This window comes from Camelus dromedarius, chromosome 34 (genome assembly GCF_036321535.1).
Source record: "Camelus dromedarius isolate mCamDro1 chromosome 34, mCamDro1.pat, whole genome shotgun sequence".
Taxonomy (NCBI): Eukaryota; Metazoa; Chordata; class Mammalia; order Artiodactyla; family Camelidae; genus Camelus; species Camelus dromedarius.
In genome coordinates, this window is record NC_087469.1 from 6,224,756 (window position 1) to 6,243,866 (window position 19,111).

General features: G+C 39.0%; 1 long non-coding RNA gene across 1 annotated transcript; it reads left to right on the plus strand.

Moving 5' to 3' along the window:
* The first annotated feature begins 12 nt into the window (after positions 1 to 12).
* LOC135319904 (uncharacterized) lies at positions 13 to 16,966 on the plus strand. The gene is made up of 3 exons (XR_010378908.1): positions 13 to 918; positions 12,116 to 12,234; positions 14,650 to 16,966. It is a non-coding gene; the product is annotated as an uncharacterized LOC135319904 (long non-coding RNA).
* The last annotated feature ends 2,145 nt before the right edge of the window (positions 16,967 to 19,111 follow it).

Below are 19,111 nucleotides of genomic sequence, written 5' to 3' on the forward strand. Positions count from 1 at the left end.
AACATTCAGCATTTTAACTGGCTCTAACTGTTGGTTATTAATGTATTGAGAAATGAAAAAAAAATGTAAAACTAATCTTTATTTATGGTACGCTGTAATTTAAAACATTAGAAACGTTAAAAACGAAAGTGTTCTATTTCACTGTAACAAACCGAGATCAGTTTGAACACTGCGTGCTCTCGTGTCTGTTTGTGGATCTGCTTCCAACATTTTCTCCTTTCCTCTTTCAGTGTTATGAAATATTTCCAAGAGTTCATTTAATGTGAGGTTTTTGCTGGTGTCCCTCCCTCTGGGACATCTCATCCTTTTCATGACAACCACTTCCTGCTTCATGTTTATAAATTCGCCTTCACTCAGGCTGCACATCCACGCCTCTGTGGGTCTGGGTCTGAGCGTGCCCTGCCTGATCTCTCTATGGCTCATATGCCAATGTTTAAAAACAAAAATGCTGAGACCAGGAGAGAGAAGTCAGTGGGGACAGGAGTACAGTGTGTAAGTAACCTCCCAGTGGAAAAAAACTGGATTTTAAGGGCAGGATGTCTGACCCAGACTCAGCTGCGCAGGGCTTTCCGGGTGCGCTGGCCCTGATGAAGCAGGCAAGCAGCTCCAGCTTACTCTCTCCCCTGGTTAACACCCTTCCGGACACAAATTCCCCACCTTCCGTTTGGTCACTCTGACTGGTGATTGATACTGTTGGGGAAATAGAATTGAAAACAAAATCTCTTGCTAACCCAGAAAACCTCTCCACAAACATAGAAGATAAAACAGTTTTATTAAGGGTTTAAGCAGCGTGGGATGGACATCACAGGCAGTCAGCTAGAGAGACTGTAAAAGCAGAGGGAACCCTCACCGTCTCATGCAGGGCAGTTACAACGCACTACAGCCACGTTCTCAAGATAAACAGTAACCAGTCCTCAGGTAAGAGGATGTGATAACACCATTTGTCACAAATAGTTCATCCTGGATGCACCTGGTAATTGGGGTGGCCATCTGTATTTGTTAATTGTCTTCATCTGGAAGAGTAAAAGAAGCTTCTCGTATCTCTGAGGCAGCTAGGGAGTTGGAACTTGGAGCCAGAGGGCTAAGTTAAACTCTCATGGAGACTGGGAGACGGAGATGTTATCTCCCCTTGACATTTACATTTTGAAGAGGTGGCTGCAAGGTCCTTGAGAAAGACACCCCAGGGTTGTAAAACTGGCAGGAGGCTTGTTTAGCTTTTAAAAAGATTGACATGCATTTCAAAAGGACAGAGCAAGAAATTCACAGACAAGCTTTCTAAAGGGAAATGGAGGTGGGGGAGGTGTCTTTCCCCATGTGCCATCCCAGTACTTGGGATCACAAACGCTCTGAAATGTAGTCCAAAGCTTGTTTCTGTTCTCCTGATCTCATTGGAGGCAGGAGAAGAGCTTGTTATCAACCTCCGAATAATTACTTTGATTTTGAAGATTAAACTTTCTCCTTCAGGCCACTAGTTAATTACACCAATCATGGTTATCTGAGCCCTTTCTTTTCTTGTTCTGTGCGCTGTATCAACAAATGAAGATGTTTTCAGGCATGTTTAACTAACCACGTTAAGGAGAAAGTCCTTCACAATAAATTCTGAATGGCAATGAAGAGTAGAGAGCAGATGTTGTGTCCCACTATCCTGGGCACGAGGGATAAATGGCAAACACGGCAGGCAGGGTGCTTTCCCTCCTGGAGCTTAATCTCTGCCAGGGAATCAGAGTCTTAACGCGTAGGAATCAGAAGTAGCTTGCAATAGTGAATAAAGTACCTACCTTAGCCCAGACAGCAAGAGGACAGGTTACAAAGGGCCTGTGAACTTGAGCAAGACCTTGTAAACGTGAGAATTTAGGATTACGAATTCAGTGTCTTGGGCCTGTCCCTAGAGATTTTGATTCTTTGGGTTTGGTGCAGCTGAAGAGCCAACATTCTGACAAGCTCCTTGATAGGACCCTGGGGCACTTAGTCCCAACATGTCCTTTCGAGACTCTCTGGACTTTTATCGCCTTTGAAGATTTTTACAGGCAGAAGTTGACATAAGTGGATTTGTATGGATTGGTGGAGGGAGGGGACAAGAATGGTCAGGTGGCTACTGCAGTAGTTGAGGAAAGAATAATGGTAGCTTGGGCTAGTGGGCATTTAGAAAAATGGACAATTTTGTGATATTCAGGAGGTAGAAAAGGACTCTGATTATTTAAATGTGAAAGAAGATGCTGAAGGAGAGAGAGGTGTCAAGGATGAATCTGATTCTAGGTTTCAAATTTACGTAATGGGCTGGATAGCGATATCATTTTTTGAGATAATGAACATTGGAAGAAGAGTGTATTGGGGTTGAGGGGGAGAAACGAGGAATTAACTATTTGGACACAGAGACAGCCACAGGGACATGTGTAGAGGCAGCGGGCTGCAGCTGTCTGAAGCTCAGGAGCCCTCGACGGGTCTATAATAGAGATGTGGGTTTGAGAGTGGTCAGCTAATAGATGGTAACTGAGCGGAATGCATGAGATCACCCAAAGAAAGGCTATAGAGGAGAAGGGAACAAGGTCTGGAACAAAGCGTGAGCAACATCAAGATACACTTTTGTAGGAAGACGAAGAGGTTCCAGCAGTAGATGTTGAAAAGGAATGGCTGGAGAGACTGGAGGGAAACTCTGAGGGGGTGGAATCCATGTGAGTATCCATGGAGAGTGGCCCTGGGTGATTTTTTATGTTTGTAATTTAGCAAAAACAAGTTAAAACCATTCTGTGTCATTTCCAATCACATGATCTATCTGGAGGGTGGATATTCTCAGTGCCACATGCAGTGGTTTTATTCCTGGCGTCAGTCACACTCACGTTGAGATCTTATCTTCAGGATAAGTGAGCTAGTAGAGCCACAGAAGTCACACGTCTCTCTCCTTCCATATGTGTATTGTGCGTGTTTTCCGTCTCACTATGGTGTCTGGACTTCTCAGGAGCAGACATCCGATGGCTTTTTGACCCTGCGAAGGAAAACATTGATAGGAAAGGGTCTGAAGTGCTGGCCAAGGGGGACGACGGTGACTGCATCGTTTGCTGCCATCGGGTCAGTTTCTGGGGGATGTGTTTATCTTTCACTGAGAAGTGCTTCCGGGTGATAAAGTCCTTATCTTTTCCACTGAATGTGAATGTTTTTTCTGCATCTGGAAGTACATGTTTCTTTTCTTTTTCTTTAAAACCATTTTTATTTCAATAAGTCTGCCTGACCTCAAACTGTTGACCAGACCCACCACTTGCTTTCGTATAGCCCACCAGCTATGGTTTTTACATATTTAAATGGTTGTGTTTTAAGGGATTACATAAATATTACATAACCTCGATTTTTGCCTCTTGGCCCACAAAACCTAAAATGTTAACTGTTTATCCCTTTATGGAAACATTTTTCTATCCCTGCTCTTATAATTATTCCTTAACTACCTAAGACTGAAAAGAAATCTTTTTTTTCTCAATGGGGAAGGCAACAAGGCCAGTGGTTCTCAAACTTTAACGTGGGTCAGAATCCCCCGGAAGGCTTGTTCCAATGCAGATTGCAGGGTCCCATCCCCGGCATCTGGAGTGGGACCAGAGAAATGGCATTTCTTCCCTTCTTTTTTAATTAATTTTTTAAATTGAGGTATATTTGACATATAACATTGTATTAGTTTCAGGTGTGCAGTGTACTGATTTGATATTTGTATATATTGCAAAATGATCACTACAGTAAGTCTAAATTAACATCTGTACCCAGAGTTACAAAAAATCTTTTTTCTTATGATGAGAACTTTTAAGATCTTAACAACTTTCAAGTATGATAGTATTGTTACTAACTATACTCACCATGGTATACATTATATCCCCATGACTTACTTATTTTGTAACTGGAAATTTGTACCTTTTGACCCCCTTCATCCATTTTGCCCAAAATCCTCTCTCTGCCCCCCCACTTCTGGCAACTAGCAATCTGTTCTCTGTATCTATAGATGAGCTCAGGTTTTTTTTTTTTTTGATTATACATATAAGTGAGATCATACAGTATTTGTCTTTCTCTGTCTCACTTATTTCACTTAGCATAATGCCTTCCAAGTCTCTCCATGTTGTCACAAATGGCAAGATTTCATTCTTTTTTATGGCTAAATAATATTCCATTGTATATATTTACTTCATCTTCTTTACCCAGTTTTCTGTTGGTGGACACTTAGGTTGTTTCCATGTCTTGGCTATTGTAAATGATGCTGCAATGAACACAGGGGTGTGCATATATTCCCTCGAATTAGTGTTTTTGTTTTCTTTGAATAAATACCTAGAAGTGAAGTTGCTGGATCATATGGCGGTTCCCGCCTACATCTTTGCCAACACTTGTTATTTCTTGGATTTTTGATAACAGCTATTCTAACAGGTGTGAGGTGATATCTTTCTGTGGTTTTGATTTGCATTTTCCATTGGCTCTCTAAGTCTTCTTTGGATAGATGTCTATTCAGATCTTTTGCTCATTTTAAACCAGGTTTTTTTGTTTTGTTTTGTTTTGTTTTGCTGTTGAGTTCTATGAGTTCTTTTTATATTTGGGATATTAGGCCTTTAGCAGGAGTACATATTTCTTAAGTAATCCATTTCCATGACAACAGAAAGACACACACTCAACTATTAAACTATTAAAATAGTTTTTTTGGGGGGAAAAGAATAGCATTTGTCACTTAAAATATTTGACTGTAGTTGTCGTATATCTGTCAAATCTGTCCTTCTTGGGGAGCCAATCCCCCTCATTCCACCAGGTGAGCTGCCATACTGTCAGCCTGTCCGGCCTGGTGCCCTGCCTCCCCACCGTACGGGCTGTGGGCACCCGACCCTGTCCCCAGGGCCAAGTGATTGGTTTAGGGATGGGCACGTGGCCCATTCAGAGTCCTTCCTGGAATAGGTACCTGGATGTTAGCAAAGGGAAATCTTATTTTCCTGTTGTGGTTGCTGAGCTAGAAGGATGTGAATCTGGGTCCGTGGGCAGCCGCCTTTCTTGCCACATGGTGAGGGACTTCCCTGAAGAAGGAAGCCAGCCCACAGCCAGAAGCAAAGTTGAGAGATGAAGAGAGGTGAGCTCCAGGGACACTGTGTGAGTGGTGGGTCCAGCTGTCATTTTGAATCCCTGTATCCCAGTTATGTGGTAATATTCTTTCTCACTTAACTGATTAGAGGTAGATTGTTGTTATTAACAACTGGAAGAGTCCTAATTAATTTAGTGACCTAGTAGTTAAAGTGTTCACTCTAATTTTTTCAGAGATGTTTATGAAACATCCTTTATGGGCCTTAAGCCTACTACCTTGTTCCCCTGTACTTACCATGAGAAAAGAAAAGGGATCATCAAATTGTGACCTGTTAATTTAAGTCACTTAAGAACAGTATGCTCCCATTCAGGAAACTAAGTGATACTTATACAACAAGAGAAGAGAATATACAATATTTGCTAATTTCTCTGAGAACTCTCTCTAGACATGCTGCTTGCTTGCTGTTTTAATGTTTAATTTGAGATCAGAGAGGGACTGGGTCTGCTGAACTTGCCTCAAATGAGATTCTGGGGTTATAATTGGATTCACCAAGGACCATTTATTTCTCTCCCACGGGATGAGCAAAAGGAGTCAGAACCTTCGCCTTATTGTGTGCACGGAACTGGGTCTCTAGCCTTGAGTGCCAGGTGAGTTCCCAGCTTAGCGTGGGGGTGGGGTGAAGGTATCACACTGTGGCAGAAGGCTGAAAACTGTGAGGTAATATTTAATATCGCTCAGTTTGCCTTGGAAAAGGGTGAACGGAGACCTTTGATTGGTGTCCTGAAATTTCCATCTCATTGCTTAACAAATTTCAAAGTAAGCCCAGCACAGAAACAAAACTTGTCCCAGATTTTGGTGAGCTTTTAAAACACATGATAAGATAACCAAATTTACAGCATGTTGCCTAAAAAAGGCACAACCCTAGCTCAGATGCATTAAAATTGCAATGACAGAACTCTATCGCAACAGGTGAAGAGGAAGAATATTTTTAACATTTCTTGTGACAGGAGAAGTGAAATTTTAAAAATAACTCACAAGTCTGAAAAGGTGGATGAGCCCAAATAAGACCAAGAGCAGAGGAAGGTCACGTTTAAAGAAATTCAAAAAACGAGGCTTGAATTTAAAATGAAGATAGAAGAAACATGCTTTCAAAACCTTTTGGGAAGTAGTCAGTCCAGTGGTGTAGAATCTCCCATGAGGAAGAAATCAAATTTCGTTTCAATCGGTCATTGATGGCATTTAATTCTCAGTCTGTTAGCAAATTTCTGAAATCCATCCCCCTTTCCAAAGGGCAACCGCTTGGAACTGAAAACTTAAAGCCACCTGCCCATCCCGGGCCATCTTTTCACTCTCTGGTAAAATACATTACCTTGTAAGTAATATTCAGCACCAGCATTTTTGTTACAGACCTTTCTGTACACTTGCAAGTATCAGAAAAATCAGCCCTATGTTTCTCCTACCTCTGCGTATGGAGAAAGGCTGCACAGGTACCGTGTTAAGAATATCCGTGCACGGGGTGGGGGTCAGGGTATATAGCTCAGCGATAGAGCGCATGAGGGCTTCAATCCCCAGCGCCTCCATTAAATTAAATAAAGTAATCACCCCCCTCCCCCGCCGCCAAATAAAAATAGTAATAAAAGATACCTTTCAAAAAGTTTCCTTTCCTGGACCTTTGGTGTTTCTGGTTGTTGTTTAAAGTGGGACTTTTTTCCCTGTTAAATTTCTTAATTGATTACTAGAGGTATATAGAAAAAAATATTGTTGACTTTGTATATTTTAAAACTGGTTACCTTACTGACTCCTACTAGTGAATTTTCCTTTGATTTACTTAGGTTTTCCATTTAGAGAAGCATCGTCTGAGAATAGGTGAATTTTGTCCCCATGTTTCTAAAATTTATCCATTAAAATTTTTTTTTCTGTCGTTTATCACATTGGCTTAGAGCTTCCAGAAAAGTGCTAAATAATAACCAGCACACTGCTCTTCTTATTGAATTTAATAGGAATGGACTCTAGTATTTCATCATCAGCTGGAATACTGGCTTTCTGTATGCAATAACCAATAGATGAAGGAGGTTTTCTTCTATGAGGAAGCTTTTGTATTTATTTTAATATCGCATTTATTTTAATTATTTTTTAATCTTTGCATTTATTAAAAGAATTATTTTTTCATCTTCTGAGGTATTGAAGTGATTAATTAATTGACTGGTATATTGAACATGCTACTGGATTAGCACGTTATTTATATCAATAGGGAGATTAGTTTGTGATTTCCTTTTTTGTGCTGTGTTTGTTGGACTTGGGTATTAGAATATTGCTGGTTTGGGAAAATGCTTTGGGAAGTGTGCCATCTTTTTCTGTGCTCTGGAACAGTTTAAACTACATGTGAGTTATTTTTTCTTGAAGCTCTGCTAGAACTCATTAGTAAAATTGTCTAGACATGGTACAGCATTTGGAGTTATTCCCTAGGCAAAAGTTTTCATTTCTTCCATGGTTATTGGTATCCAGATGGACTACTTTCTTAAGTCATTTCTGGAAGTTTATGTGTTTTTTAGAAAATCGTGTGTTTTATCCTTATTTTCAGAATTTTTAGCTTAGAGTGGTACATTTCCATTTCTTATCCCATTATAAAGTACTTGAATATCTGTGAATAAAGCCTGATTCTCATTTTTAATGATTTGAATGTATTTTCTATTGTTTAAATCTGTAAGGGCTTTGCCTATTTTATTGGTATTTTCAAAGACATTATTTCTAGGATTTATTTATCAAATCTATTGTTATTGTCTAATGATTTCTACTTTATATCATTATTAACTTATTTCTCCTCCTTTCTTACGCTTCTCTTTTTTGATTTTTGTTTCAAATTTAGTTTCATTTTCTATTTTAAAAAATTAATATATGTAAGGCTATGAGATTTCTTCTGAATATAGTTGTCCTTACATCAGTTTTGATTTGTAAATTTTGCTGTTTTTATAGGTTTAATGTTCTGTAACTGCATTTTTTTTATCTTTTGTAAAAATCAAGCATAATTTACAAGCCTTAAAATTCACCTATTCGAAGGGTACAATTTGATAGGTTTTTCATTGATGTGAAATTTACATACAGTGAAATGTATGTATCTTAACCGTGCAGTTTGATGAGTTTTGACAAGCCTGTGTACCCAATACACCAGACAAGATGCAGAACTTTTCCACTCCCCCAAGCATCCCCCCTGCTCTCTTCCAATCAGTCCCCTACTGGGCAACCACGGTTAGGATTTCTTTCACCAGTCATTCTTGGTTCTTCAACTTTGTATAAATGAAATCATACAGTTGTGCTCTCTTGTGTCTAACTTCTTTCTCTCAGCATGATGATTTTTAGATTAACCTGTATAGTTGCTTGTATCAGTGGTTCATTTTTTTTTTCAATCTGCTGAGTTTTAAAAACTGCTGAATTTTAAAAACTGTATGGTATGACTCTTCCACAATTTGTTTATCCTGTCTCCTCTAGATGGAGTTTTGGGGTGTTTCCAGTTTTTGGCTATCATGAATACAGCTGCTTGGACATTCCTGTAAAAGTCTTTTTGTGGACATGTTTTCATTTCTTCTGGGTAAATGCTTAACGGAATTGCTGAGTCAAGGGGTCCACATATGCTTTATTTTGTAAGAAAGTGCCAGACCGTTTTTCTAGTATTTGTGTCATTATATACTCTGTCTGGAAATGCATGAGATTCCACTTGTCCACATCCTTGCTAAAAATTGGTATTGTCAGTTCCTAGTTTTAGCCATTTTGCGGGGGTATAAAATAGAATCTCTTTGTGGTTTTAATTCATTGTTCTCTGATGGAAAATGGTATCAGGCATCTTTTTGTGTGCTTCTTCTTGGCCATTTATGTAACATTTTTTGGTTAAATGTCTGTTCAAGCCTTTTGCCTATTTTTAAATTGGTTGTCTTTTTGCCTGTTTGAATTATAGGAGTTCTTGATATATTCTGGGTATAAGTTCTTTGTCAGACTTATATATTATAAATATTTTCTTCTAGTCTGTGGTCTATCTTTTTTTTTTTGACAGTGTCATCTGAAGAATAGGATGTTTTGATTTTAATGGAATCCATTTTTATAATTTTTTTCTTCAATGGTTATTGCTTTTTGTGTTTCATTTAAGAAATCCTTACCTACCTGAATATTGAGATATTCTATATTTTTAGCTTGTTTTTAGGATCTTACTATTCACCCCAAATTAACTTTTGGGATGAAATATAGAGGTCAAGATTTATTATTATTATTATTATTATTATTATTATTATTATTATTATTATTATTATTATTAATAATAATTATTATTATTTGCATTAGCTATGTGGTTGTTCCAATGCCATTTGTAGAAAGAACAATCCACTTTCTATTGAATTATCTTAGTGCCTTTGTTGAAAATTGGTTGAATGTACATTGCAGGTCTATTTCTAGACTTTCTATCCTGTTTCTATAATTGCAGTTTTGATATTCTCTTTGTCCCATGAATTGCTCAGGGATATGCTGCCATCTTTAACACCATCTCTAACTTATGACCCTGAAAACGATTACGTTAGGGCCATATCAGGACTGAGGCTGAATGGTTATAGTGCTGAATAAGAATGTCCGTCCTCTAAAGAAGTAGTTCTCAAACCTAGCAGCATGTGCGAGGAGTTAACAAGCAAGAGCAGATTCTGAGACTCCATCCCAGACCCAATTTTCAGTATAAAAACTGGGGAATTTCTGTTTTTAAAAAGCTCTCCAGGTGATTCCAAGATACCCAGTCAATGTGGGAACTATTGCCCTAAGCACCACCTCTTACAGCAAAGAGCGGACTTTTACACCCTGGGACCTCAGGGGGTTCAATGTGTTCCATTATTTCAGTGTGTAGACTGGAGCTGCAAAAAAGGGAAACAGAAAATTAGCCTGATATTTCTTCTGACGTTGAAATGAACGTGAATCTCAGGTCATCTTTGGATGAACTTCTTTTTAGTTTAGGAGGATATAATATTTAATATTGTTGTGGTACATAGAAGATATTTTGCATCTTACAAAACTGTTGGATTCTGGATGACTGTTCTGCTGTTCAAGTGTGGTGACTTAAGGTTTTAGGGAGGAATCTTTCAGGGTGTGGAGGCAGGTTATCTATTCCAGGGCTAATAGATCAGGGAAGCTCCAGAAAAGCCAAGAGAAGTATCAAATGAAGTATACTACAGTTCAGCAACGGAAGGAGGGACTTGGGAAATAATGGCTTTTGGAGAGACTTAAGACCTCAATGTATTAGTGTGAATATTAAAAAAAAAATTAGTTTCTAAGTAGATGCAATATTTAAAATAAAATCTTTTGTTAGATAAGTGCTTTTCAAATCTGTTAGATAAGTGTTTTTTTCTCTTGAGAAATTGAACAGGCCAAGACAAAGTCTTCCAGATATTGATACTTGGAGGGCTGTGTGTATTCCAGTGAATAGGCCTGTTTGCTACATTATCACTGCACAGTGAGACTGTCCTGTTGACCAGCCCCATCCATGCACGTGGAGCACCCAAGTGGCTTTTTAAGTGCACAGTGAAAATATATGAACAGGGATCTAAGGATTTCAGGCATTTGATGAACACCTCCTACATGAAAGAGAGGCTGAATAATCACACATTTAAAGGAACCCAGAAGAAAGAGACAATGCAAAGAAAACTTCAAAAACTTAATGTAATAATAATAATAATAATAATAATAATAATAATAATAATAATAATAATAAAAGCAACAACTGAATATTCTCATAGTGTAAGAGAAAATATTGCATCCAGGAAACAATGGGATGCTGTGAGAAAAGAATACTCAGAGAAAAAGTAGGAGCTCTAAAATGAAAAAAAAAAAATATGATGAGTGAAAAAAACATCAAAACAGGAGTGTCAGAAGATGAGATCAAGAAAATCTTGCAGAAAATATAGCAAAAAGTACAGTGGTATCCAGGAGATCTCATATTGGACTATTAGGAATTCCAGAAGGAGAGAGTAGAGAAAATAGCAGAGAGGTGATTGTCAAAGAAGCGTTTCTGAAATTAAGGGCACGAGCCTCCAGTTTGAAAAGACCTGTGGTGTGTCCATCACCATAAATGAAAAAGTCCCTACACCTACCCACCTCAAATCATATCATCATAACCCCAGGGTGCAGAGATGATTTGAAGAAAAGAGATGAGAAGAGGAGAGAGAGAACGATGGCATAGAAAATAGGATGAATCACAATGGCACTGAATTCCTCTGTAGTTACAGAAAACTGGAAAATAGTGGACTTTAAAATTCTGAAGGAGAATCGTCAGCACCTCAGAATTCTAAATTCAGCCAGACTATCCAGCAAGTGCCAAGGTAGAATAAAGATATTTTTAGATATGCAAGATGTGAAAATTAAATTTTCTTTTTCCTTTCTTTGAAAGTTTTGGGAAGATGGGCTTGAGCCAAATGAGCAGGAAACTCAGGAGACAGGAGATGGTGAAAAGGAAAGTGGTGAGCAGAGTCTTAGGTCATTTTCTACCCTGTTCAGCAGGCAGAAAGCAATCAGTCATTCCTGACCAGAGTAGACGGACAAGGGACTCTGGGAAAGAATTCTGCAGGGATAAAGGTAGACTAGAAACCTTAGCTGATGCCTTTGATGTTTTGGAAGATAAGAATGGAAGAATTTAGACAGATATGTTGGAGGATGTAGACAAATCAAAGATAAATACTTAGAAAATGAAGCAAGTGAAATTTCAGTATAACCAAAAAATCTGAATTTTTTTTTTGAGAGTGAAGACAAGTGTACTACTTGGCTCAATAGACAGCAATTTAATTAGCAAAATATTACTAATTTAACTTAAAAAAGCCCTTGTGTATAGTTAGAGAAAGTAGATAAGGGAAATGTGGTACATATGTGATGTAAGAGATGCAGTCTCTTACTACCAACCCAGGGAATTGATCTAAAAGGCCCAAATGGAAAAATCATGACAGAGCAGTGTTGTAAACACTGTTAGAGACCTACCCAGCGTCCTTTCTTCTCTTTTCCTTCCTAACAGAACATAGAGCGGCAAACATGCTTACTGAAAAAAATTTTATTTCCCTTTGTTGTCAGTAAGGGTGGTCATTTTACATCATTCTGACCAATGATACATGTGATACGTGATCAGAAGTCACTGGGTGGCAGATGCAGCTGAAATGTGCCACTGGCCCTTCTTCTTGTTTGGAATACAGGTGAGTTGCTGGAGTTGCAGCAACCATTTTGAGACACTGAGGTGACGAGGTTGAGCAAGAAAGTCATGTGCTAAGGAGGCAGAGCAGAAAGGTCTCAGATGGGTTCTTGAAGGCCTGTTAGGTCCTGTGCCAGCCCTGCATTGCCTCTGGGCTGCTTTTACCTGAGAAAAATAAATTTATTCAGAAAATTGAGATTTATATAGTTCATCAAGCTATATATGCATAAGATTTTAAAAATATGGTAGTAAATAGCATTTAAAACAGTTAAAACAAGGGTGGGGAGAGTGTGGTAGAAATTGCTGGGTTTATAGTGAGCTCAATTTGATATTTTGGACCATGCATATGTATTAGTTTAGTAAAATACAGATGAATAAAAAAGCAAAGTATCTTCCTGCATGGAGCACTTTGACAGCTTCCCATTTTACTTGAAATAAAATCCAAACTGCTTTAACAGATTCTTCAGGCTGTGGCTGGCCCTGGCCACCTTCCTACCTCATCTTTTGTCACTTTCCTCCTTGTCTACTAACCCCCAGCCACAGAATTTTATCCTATTTGGAAATGATCTAGATATTTAATGAATATCTTATTAACTTATCTCAATATAACTTGAAGCCTTCAAGTTTCTAAAAAGATTTAGAAACCATTTTTTATGTAAACTTACCATAAAGCATAATTACTGTTGAAAAGTTCATTTATAAACCTTTATCTTACATACATCTATTTATTTATTCTTGACAACTGTGTTTAGATTACTGATGAAATCTTCATGAGACATTAAACGCTAACCATCCTTTTAAGTTACCTTTCGTGCTGACAAATTGTGTAACAGAGGTAATGTGAGTAAACCTAGGCAGAATAAAAGTTATATGTCTGCATTATATTTTAACACTGAAAACTCTAAAGACATTCCTGTCTTAATTAAACCAATAAACTTAAACTAGCTTTTACTTACGAAAGATTATCTTAGATCATGTGAACTTGAAATACATTTGAGTAGTTTCTGTATTCCTTGGAGTACATTTAATTTGAGCCAATCAAATAGAGCTAAATGTACAAATTAATTTTGGCAATACTGATGAAGGAAAATAGATGTGGGGCGTGAGGAAGGCCATGTCCCGGGTCTCGGATGAGCCCCTGGGACGTGCCCTGCCAGGTGTGCATCCTTGGCTTCGCACAGGAAAGAATTCAAGTGCGAGCCACAGTTGAGTAAAGGTAGATTTATTTAGAGAGATACATCAAAAGGCAAGAGAAAGGCCACGAGGTGTGGGGGTTGGGTGCTAAGATTAGAGTAAAAGTCGGTACACACTCCATTGACAGAGTGCAGGTGTCTCAGGAGCAGAGAGAGAGAGAGCATATTGCCAGTTTTATGGGCTCAGTGGCTTCATATGCTAATAAGTAGAAGGACTAGTCTAACTAGTCTGGGGAAGGGGCTGGGATTCCCAGGAAGTTGGCCATCTCCCACTCTTTGACCTTTTGTGGCTAGTTTTGGGACTGCCATGGTGCCTGTGGGCATGGTATTCACCATGTTAATATATTACAATGGGCGTATAATGAAGCTCAAGTTCTACTCGAAGTCAAATCTCCCACCATCTTGAGCCTCAAGGCCTCCTGGAGGTTGAATCTTCCACCATTTCGATGTTAACTGCTGTATCATTCCTTGAATGGCTGTGCGCTGTCCCCTTCCTGTCTCAATTCCATCCAGAGGGAGAAAAATCTCACATAGCTGTAACATATGTACATAGACATATATAAACATACAGACAGATGCACCCAGAGATCTTACAGCTTTCATTTTAAAATTTTAGCCATGAGACAGACATGATAATACAAAACACTAGTTTATAAAAGAACAGTGGGATCCAAATTGTATTTCTGGCAGATGGAATAAGTTTAGGTTACATTTTCGGGTGGCTAAAACTTTTCACTAATATTTGTGGTGAAGATTATAAAGATTTTTTTTAACTTACATAGTTTCCAAATAGCCTTTCTTTTTTTCTCTCTCTCTTTTTTTCCTTCCGATAAGAAGGACCCCCTGAAGTTTGCAGTTTAAAGAGACAGACTTCAGTTCCTAGAGAAGAGAGGGTAGAATATTTATATCTCAAAGGCACAGGGAACGAATACAAGTTCCTCCAAGAAAGACTTTTGTTACGTAAAGCTAGAGTTTTTTCAATACCTACAAGCCTTTTGAGATAAATAGGGGAGTTTTGGGGGTTGGTAAAAAGGATAGGTGAGCTTTTTCATTCTTGTAAAGGCTCCATTTGTAAGACAAATTGTACAAGTTGTCCCCAATTTGTATGACAGTTTGTAGGACAGTTGTTTTTAATTCGTCAAAGATTTGGGTTGCAACTTGGATGATGTGAAGGTGCCAACCCACCCACTTAAGTACATTATCTTCACCTTGTTTCTTTACATCAGGGAGAAGATCTTCACCAAGATGGAAGTCAGAAGATTCCTGTGTTCCAGATTTAGCCGTGTTTGTCTTTGGAATGTTTTAGTAAATCCTCTCACAACTTCAGAATGTTTTTCTTTCCCTCTGGATATGTGGTTTCACTTTAGCTTAGGGGAATAGTCTAAAAGGAAATTTTCAGGCTCTGAATATCGGTTCTTAATTTGGCCAACTTCTGACCGTAAAGCTACTTTAAAAATTGTTTCAAATATCTTGTCAGGTTTCAGTGAGGACAAACAGTAAATACTCCTGGCAGTACTGAACAACGCCATGGATGCAAGAGGTGTCTCCAAAGAGGGTGCAGGAAACACTACTTTCCCAAGATCCAGAGATAACCAAAAGAAAGACAGACTTAGACAGTTCCTCTGAGAGCTGGCGACCGCTGGTTGAACCCTTGCTGTAAATGGTGTGCAAGCCCACATTTCTGTCCAGCCGTGTCTAGTTGCAAGTTGGGTGTCAGCCACATTTCTGTCTGGCCATATTTTGGGGGCCCCCAACCTGATGGTTGCCAAGTCAGGTTCTCAGGACAGAAAACAAGGCAAACACGAAAGCTGTCGCTGTCCCTGGGAGAGGAGGGCTAGACAGCCAATGGGTACCCAAAGCAAATTCACGATTCAAAGATCTAATTCTTACAGATGTTTTTTTACTGCCAATCTGAATTTGAAAAGAAAAGAACATTGTGAATTTTTTTCTCGACGAGGCACCACAGACAGAGATCTGGGAGAGCTGACTTTGGAGAGAATTCTTACCCTTTGCTGGCTTCTGCCAGTTTTCCCAAGATTGCGTCTGCAGACTCTGGAGTGAGTAGAGGGTCCCAGCAGGTCTCATCCTGGTCACTAGAAGTTTGTAGAGGAGGAAAAATAATTTTCCCTCTACTTTTTATGGTGAGTTCTTGTCTGAGACCTCCTTTTCTCTAGGGCATCTGGTAAACAGATAAGCTTATCTAGTTTAAGCGATCTCCACCGTGGCCACTGTAATTCGGGATTATCTTTGGTAAGGTTAACCTACTTCTTCAGCCTTAAGACAAAATTTTATTCACCTGAGGCCTCACATTGGGCCCAGTCCAGTTTAAGTCAAACCCAATCTAATTGCAGACCCAGTCCAGTTTTTAAACTGGACCCAGTCCAATGCTGGTTGTTTTCTGGACTCAGCCTGGAAAAGAAAATGCTCAAGTAAAATCTAAAAGCTCGAGACACAAAAGCTGCAGAGCTAGGACCCAAGAGGGACATACCCACCACCTCCAGAGGCAGCAAGAAAGCAAAGAGCTCAAGGAGCTTAACAGGTACTCTGCCTGGTTGCTCATTGCTCCTGGGAGCCGTTAGGGCTCTCCTTGAGTTCCCTCTTCTGACTCTAGAATTGCCAAAAGATATACTGAGGCATACTAAAACCTGTACGAGCTTATTTGGGCAAAAATTGATTTGGGTTGAGCAGCATCCAATCTAGCAGATAGAAAGGAGTTCTGAGTTGCTGTGCAGAATGGAAGACTTTCATAAGCAGAAGGGAGCTGGAACACAGGAAGTTATACTAGGTTAAAAAGTGGGCTGGTTATTTCAAGGTTACTTTCCTTTAGGGGATCGCTGGGGTCTGTCAGGCAGATGACCTAACTGATGTTAAACAGGCTATCCCTGATTGACTGGTTTAAGATTCCATTCCTGGGAGAGCTGAATCTGTGACTCAGTTTTGGTTTGGTGCCATGGGGCTTAGCATAAGCAGTGCCATTTTGGGTCTTTTTTTTTTTTTTTTAATAGGACCTTATGGCCAGATCATCCCATTTGATTCCCAAATCAATGTCTCACTCAGATTCTACTCCTAAACTTGAGCTCTGCATGTGCAAATATCTTCAGGATGTCCCTCCTTGGAAATCCTCACCCTCACAAGGAGACGTGTTGCGGATGAGGGCCCTGTGTGCTCATCTCTTCCCAAATCCTTGTGCTGTGGCATCATCTTGGTGGCTTGAAAGTGGCCATGATGCAGACTTTTTTTCCATGATCACTACTGCTACCTGGTACAGTCGTTACCGAGGCCTTGCTTAAGAATTGCAACAGTGCAGTTTTATGATTATTAACAAACGTACACACCTGTGTAGAATCAATATAGAGAATATTACCATTACCCCCAAAGGTTCCCTTGTGCCATTTCTCAGTCAGTTCTGTCCCCCTCTCTGCCACCTACTGTGCTTTATTATTTTTATAGTGTTTTTGTATCAGCAGAACAAAGATGATCAGAAGGGACCATGTTGGGCAGCTTTGGCTTGTTCCTACTGTTAATTTCAGTATTTCACCATGTTTGATGAAATGTGTGATGTTTGATATATGATATTTGCTGTTTTTTTTTTTTTAAATACCTTCTATTAGATTAAGGAAGCTCTCATCTAAAAATCAGTTTGCTAAGTGTTTTTATCATTAACAGAAGTTGAATAATTGTCAAGGCTTTTTCTGATTTATTGAGGTGGTTATACTGTTTTTCTCCTTTATCTTAGGTGTTTTCTAAAGCTAAATCCAGCGGGGAGGGTGTAGCTCAAGTGGTAGAGCGTGTGCTTAGCGTGCACAAGTACCACCTCTAAAAATAAAAATAAATAAATAAATTACCTCCCCCTGCCCCCAAAAGAGGAAAAAAAAAAAAAAAGGGAATAAGGACAGAGGAAATAGACACTTTAAAAAATTGGAGGGGAGGGTACAGCTCAAGTGGCAGAGCACATGCTTAGCATGCATGAGGTCCTAGGTTCAATCCCCAGTACCTCCTCCAAAAATAAATAAACTGAATTAGCTCCCCCCACAAAAAATTTTTTTAAAAAAAGTAAAGCTAGACCACATGACCTTGTTGGCTTAAACCCAACTGGGTCATAATATCATAATATATATTTCACTTTTTGTTTGTTTCTGTTTTCTTTTTTTTCTTTTCTCTTTTTTCATTCTTTTTACTTTTTTTCTGTTTTTTATTATTTTTCTTTCTTTTTTGTTTTTATTTTTTCTTTTTTAAAAAATCTTTTTGTTATATGTATTTCATCATTATACCTAATGCTGTTGTACTGTTGATGAGAATACAAATGAATAGAGTCATTTTTGAAAGCAACATGGCAGCAATTTTTTGTTTGGGAGTGTTTTTTTTTTTTTTTTTGAAATTGTATATACCTGTGTCCTAAGGTCAAGCAGTCCAATTTGGGCATATCACAGAGGACTTCTCACCTATAAAGAATCATGTACAAAATTTTATTTCAGTTGCTTGTGTATCTGTGTGTGCAGTTGTAGAAAATTAGATAGACTTTAATATGTATCACTGTGAAATGATTTTTTAAAAAGAGTGTAGTCAATGTGTAATGTGGAACACTATACAGCAGTTAGAAGCAATGTCCTGGATTTATATACAACACAGAATGTCACACACATGAAACAAGGCGAAGACATATTGACTAAGCTGGTGCTTTTGACATTCGTCTTTCTCCACCTAGATGTTAGGCTGAGTGACTATAAACGTGCTTGCTCCCTATGGTGCACTGGGTACTTTGGCTGGTTGGTTACTAGAAAAGTAATTTATCTTCAAGACCTGTCAAAACCAGCCTGTCCTCATCAGGAAGAGAGGCTCTCACTATTGTCTTTTGTTTGCTTCCCACACTTGTCTTCTGAACTCTCTCCCTTTTCTTCCTTTCTCTTGCTTGAGAGAAGATATGGGCAGAGACAGTCTTTCTGATTCCTTTTGCATTTCTTTTTCCCCTCCCTTGCTGACCACAGGCAAGAATAGAGAGAGAAAGTGATGGGGTCTCCACAGTTTGGCTTACTCACCTGTTTTAATGACTTCTCCACCTGGGTTGTTAGAACAATACCTGTGAACTCTTCACTGACTCTCGTGGCTGCGGAAAACTCATTTTTTTCTTGTTTGTGAAGACGTTTATTTTCATCCACCTGTATTCACTGTCACTTTAAAATAATATATTTTCGTGGGGCGTAGATTTGAAGAGGCAATAAAAAATAGTGCAATTAGATGGCAGTATAATCCCACAGGCTCTGGTACAGGGTGTTTCCCAGAAATTCTTTGAGATTCCTGTTTCTTTCCTCATATGTTACCAGAGACCCTTGAGAATGGACATTGCTTAGTTCTAAGACAGCTAAGGCCCTTGTGGTCATAGTGTAAAATGCCCCAGGGCTTCTACTGTATGGGTATACTTTCCCTTGAAAACCTGGGGTTGTAAGACAACTCCAAATAAGAGGACATATTGTCCTTGGACACCATGCAGAGAACTGATGGATGGTTGTGCTATTTCTACCAGTTTGAAAAGGATCTAATGAAAGGGGAAGGATGATTTACTCTGTGGGATGGTGAAGGTGGGTGCAGGTCACTTTTCTGCTGAGGATCCTGGTTCCCCATGCCTCAGCCCCTTCCCCCTTAGCAGCTTCAGTTTTGTCACGTGACTGTTACTTCAGCTCTCTTCCTATG